The sequence below is a fragment of the Solanum dulcamara genome, chromosome 5 (genome assembly GCF_947179165.1).
Source record: "Solanum dulcamara chromosome 5, daSolDulc1.2, whole genome shotgun sequence".
Classification (NCBI taxonomy): Eukaryota; Viridiplantae; Streptophyta; class Magnoliopsida; order Solanales; family Solanaceae; genus Solanum; species Solanum dulcamara.
The window spans coordinates 76814480-76820506 of record NC_077241.1 but is presented as its reverse complement, the minus strand read 5'-3'; positions in this window follow the sequence as shown (position 1 = coordinate 76820506).

The window sequence follows — 6027 nt, the reverse complement described above, 5'->3', positions numbered from 1 at the left end:
ATTGAACTTTTTGTTCTTTATTAAAAAAAAATTCTTTAGATAAAATCGTCTTTTCACCATTTTTTCAAATTACTATTTATTTAATTTTATAATATTGATTAGACTCATAAAATATATGAGAAGAAAAATTAAATAGTTTTCTTTTACTAAACTCCTAAAATATATGGGAAGAATATGACTTCAAAACCAATTAAGTTTTATCTATTAAATTCTTCCCTATTTAAACTATATGATCACTTTTCATTCCTCTTAATAAGCAAACACTTGCGTGATTATTTTTTTCCCAAAAGAAAATTTTAATCACTTTTTTATTGGGTTTAAATATATTTTAAATAGTACTTTAGATATATATATATATTAAGTAGCAAATAAAAATACTGAATTCTTTAATATACTTAAGAATAGTATTTGTTTTTTCCTTTTCTAATATTTAGAATTTGAAAAATCAACTAAATATTGTGTATTAATTATTTTCTTATTTGTATGAAAAGGTAATTATAGTAGACCATCCTAATTTGCCATGTGTTCAAAGGGATATAAATAATATATATGGCCTTTATAAGAATAAAAATAAAAAACAAGAAAAACCTTGAATAAGGTTTATTGTTAGGTGATTTGCTCTATTTTTTTTTTGAAATTTTTACCTTTGTATTATATCTCACGTTCTTTATTTTTTTTTGTGTGTTTTGTATTTGTTTAACTAGATTCTTTCTTTTTTTAATAATGTGATTATGATTTATGTTGTCGTGGTTTATAGCATAACTCATGAACTCTACCTTTCTGAAAAAATTCAGAAAAGAATTGATTGTGAGTTGTGACAATTGATGATTTACCAAAAGCAACAACAAATTTCAATGTCTTATTGGTGAGTAATGTTATTTATTTTTTATATTCGATTTGGATTAGTCATATTTATCATTGAAATATTCACATGCACCTTACTACAAGTAATTTAATTTTTTTAGTAACTATATTTAAATTTTCTCTCAACAATTAATTTTATATATCTAATTCAAAGACAGTAAGACAATACCACAAAGAAAAGAAGACATTCGTTAGGAATAACATTGATGCTTGAAGAGAGTAAGCAACATTCAACATCAATTTAATATTTCCACTAAGAACTAACCTATGGTCGGAAACTGAATAGCTGATTACATAATGAATCGATAATTTTTAGAAAATAATATTTTATGCCTAATATTAGACTCCTAAAATAACAATAAGTAGGTAAATATATGTAAGTGTATCATATATTTTTTTTCCAATTTTTCATTCATTCATTACAATTTTGTATTGTTAGAATAGATATACTAAAAATATCACAAAAATAGTTTAATAATTTGCCTCTATTAATAGTAAAGCTACAGATCGATAGCAATGTAAAATTTTGTATGAAAATTAATTTTATTCCTAATATTAGACTACTAAAAATAACAATAAGTAGGTAAGTACATGTAACTACATCATATATTTTTTTTATTTCAATTTTTTCATTCATTTAATTACAATTTTGTATTGTTAGATATACTATAAATATCATAAAAACAGTCTAATAATTTGCCTATATTAAGAGAATAGCTACAAATCGGTAGCAATTTAAAATTTTATGTGATGGTTGTCAATATAAAGTTGTCATCTAAAGAGCTATATTATTTTTATTTTATACTAAATAGAAAAACATGTTAATCAAAATAAAAATTAACTAAATGAGAATTAAAGTTTTGTGCTAATTTCATACAAACTTCTTTCATATTTTTCCATAGGTATACACAGAAAAGAAAAATGAGGACCAAAAGGCAAAAATCTAAAAAACCACTTTTTATTATTTTGATATAACAAGCACTTCTTAAAGTTTTTCTTTTTTTTTTTTGGCCTTGGGTACCTATCAAAAGAAATCTTTCCGTTTTATTGCTTAAACTTTTGATTCGTGTGCAAGTAGAAAGCTGCATAAGTCTTCTACTTTTTTTCTTCCTACATTATGATATTAATTTAGTAGCTAATCGTGTTGTTATTCTCTTGTTAGATAATTTTCAGTTAAGTTTTCTTTTATCGCAGCACTCAGGTTGTTATTTTTTATTTTATCACAATTCTATTTGCTATTGTTAATTTGTTACGGATAGTTATATTATATTATTATGCTCTATATAATATAGTCTTATTGTTTAGAGTATTTTTTTTTGCATCAATATCAATTCATTTATGTTATTGTTAATTTATTCCAAGTAGAGTTGTGTTTATATCATGATGTTCATATATAATGTAGTGTTCTTGTTTAGAGTGTGTTCTCGTGCATCAATATTTCACTATATTTCATTTTTCCTTAATTGTTAGTATAATATTGAATTATCACGTTTCTCTTTAAGTACACTTTTTACTTTAAAAACTTTATGCTATTTTTAAAAAACATTTTTATAATGATCTTTTTAAATATACATTTTTTATTAATTAACGCGATGCACACATGCAAAGCACGTAAACTTAACTAGTATTAAAGAATGGACGACTTTGATTTTACTCCATATTCCAAAGTTACTTTTTCGGCGTCCACTAAATATTATTCTTTAAGAATATTTTATATAGTCATTAGTATTCTATATTCGTATGATTTAAATTTACGTTTTATATAAGTCATTAAAGAAAAAAATGCTCTCATCAAGGGGATTTTTTCATTTTAAAAGTTCAAACACAAAATATTTAATTAATAGCGAATGAATCTTATATATTTAAAAAAAAAAAAAAATCTACTCAATCTTTTTACTATAAGGAGTAAAGTTAGAATTCTAATTACTGATTCTACTGAATTTAATAGGTATGATATAAACTTTGTATTTATATTTAAAAATTGGTTTAATATATGTATGTTTAATTTATTTAGAATTTAGCAAGCTATCTGTATCTATATTTATATCTTTTATCTATCTATTTATAATATATTAAAAACATGAAAATCTTTAAAATGTTGATTGAACTTTTTGCCCTTCATTAAAAGATTTCATTTTTAGACAAAATCGTCTTTTCACCATTTTCCTTCAATTAATATACCATTATTTTAATGATATTAAATATTAACGGTAATTAATATAATAAAAAATTAAATAAAGAAGGTTTTTTTATCATAGTCAAATTCCTACACGAAGAATCTTTTTCCAACTAAAATAAACTTAATCTAAAAAAAGTAGTCAAAAATCTTTCAAAATAATAGACAAAAAAGGTTTTTTAAAAATGTTGTAACAAAGGGGCCAGAAAAATAGGCCAGCAAAAAAAGGTTAAAAAGAAGAAGAAGAACGTCAAAACAAATATTGCCAAAACAAAAAAAAACTTTAAAAGTGGCAAAAATTTTCAACTCCTAATATTTAGAACTTAAAAATTAACTAAAATTATACTTCTAAATCTTTTTAAACTATATTAAAAGTCCTAGCATTTAAATCATTCATTTTTATTTAGAAAATGTAAGAATTTTTAATTTATATCTCATGATGAATATCTATTTCACCTGGGATTGTCATTTAGGTATAGAATTCTTCAACTTTTTCTTTGTTTAGGAATCTTGATTGGGTTAGGATAGTAAAATTGAGGTACATTTAGTTTTAGCCCATGTCAAACTTACTTATAAAATTCTATGTAAATCTGTTATACCGCAATTATAAATTATTTTTTTTCCTGATTTCATGGTATAATAATTAAGGATTCCTTTTTGTGTATATTTATTATTAATTAATACGATAAACACGTGCAAAGCACACTTGACTAGTACAGTTTTAAAAGCATGAATTTTTTTGCTTAAATTTTAAATTATTATAATACCCTCAATTTAAAACACTCAATTTATTACATGTTCTATATTTTATCCACATTGAGAGATTGTGTCATTCTCGAATGGTTATGACCTTTTTAAAAAATTATAATTTTTTTGATGAGTTGTGACAACCTTTTTGAATGGTTGTGCATTTTCAGATAAGTTATAATTTTTTTAAATGTGTAAACACATATTCATACTATATTTTTTATTGATTATAGAAAGATGAATTTTCTATATATATATTTTTTAATATATGTCACATTTTTATATTATACTTTGTTAGCTATGGAGCGGAGGGAGTCTGTTCACAAAATTTGAGGTATAGTAAATCCCATCTTGTCACAATTTACATGACTGCGGTTACATTACCAATGGAATCAGTGTGACAAGTAAAACACTCTTTTTGACACCAAATCCCAACTCCTTTTAGGCTGTTATTAATGTCCCCACTTTCCTCTTTTTCCACTCAATAAAAGGAACATATTTCTTGTTTTTCCTAAATGGATTTACCTATGATCCTTTGATACCCTCCTGGGCCTAGACCCCTGCAACAAAATTAAGTAGAAACATAAGTAACACATTATTTGGTTGTTGGTCATATACGAGTCATTTATATCAACACGGTGTAGTAATTAAACTACTTCGTTCTTAATAAGAGGTTTTGAGTTCAAATTTTAGAAATGAAAAAAATTATGTTGTAAGTGTCACCCCTTAATAGGTCCTGCAGTGCGCGATTCAAATTTAGTCGAAACTCCACGGACTACAGATACCTGGTGGGAAGCAAAAAAAAGAAGAGAGAGAGTCATTTATGTAGTAAAATTTGTGTAATTTCACACATTATTTGATTGTAAAAATAAGAAGAAGAAGAGGAGGAGATTGCATTAAGTTATTTTTTCGTTTTAAAATACTTGTCATAATTTATATTTTAAAAGTTCAATAAGTTAAATTTTGATTAATATTTTAAAATATTTTTTTTTCATCATATTAATATGAGAAGAAATATAATTTATACCACTTTTCATATAAATTTTGAATATCTGGATTTTAACTTAAAAATAATAAATTAATATAATTTTGAAAAATAATCAAAATGACTTTCAAGAAATGAAACGGGACAACTGTTTTGAAACAAGGGGGTATACTATTTGGTTGAATTTTTTTTCTTTTCACATAAAACATAGTATTGTTAGTATAATATTTGGTTCCATGTTTTACTTGTTGCATAATTAATTTGTATAAGTTACGACAGAAACTATATATTATTCAATTATTTTATTCAATGTAGAATATGGATAAGTAATGCATAAATAATTAGTCACGTATAATTAAATTTTGACTAACTAATTTTTGCATAACTAATACACATATTACTAATACATACATAACTAATTTATATATTACAAACACCTACGTAATTAATTTATATATAATTATTATCTACATAAATCTAACCACCAATTGAATTACCTCTAAGTACTCCCATTCATCTCATTTATCTATCGAAATTTAAGATGCTAATTTGTAAATATTTAATTAATCAATCATTTATACCTTTTCAAACTGTTTGAAAGACTTTATTTAAGTTGAGGGTATATCGAAAATAATTTTTTTATCTCTACAGAATAAATGTAAGATGTGTGCAACTCTCTTTATAAAAATTACATTGAGTATGCTATTATATCATCTATGCCTTCATCAGGAACTAGTTAGGGGGAGATGTAAATAATTTTTATTTACGATTTTATTTAGAAAATTTCTGTCCATATTATATGTTTTGATGGGAAAAGATTTAAATTTACCCTTGTATTTCAGGTAATTATTTAAAATTCATTGTATATTAATTTTTATTTTTATTAACACAAGATTCACACGCAAAACATGTACCTTAAGACTGGTATAAATGCATAATAAGCATGACACCTAGATGTTATTTTTTAAATTTTATTTTATTAACACAAGGAACACACAAGACGCATACCCTAAGATTAGTATGACAAACATGACAAACTAAATTTTATTCTTAAAATGAAAAGGGTTAAAAATATTTTTAATTAATAATTTGGTATAAAAAGCTTCTATTATTATTTAATGGATCAAAAATATTATTTTCTAATAAATATATTATTTCTTTTTCTGATAAACACATTTTATTCCTAATAAAAATATTATTTTCAAAGATAATCTCATTTTGTCAATTAACAGTAGAATAAATTCATGTACCTTTT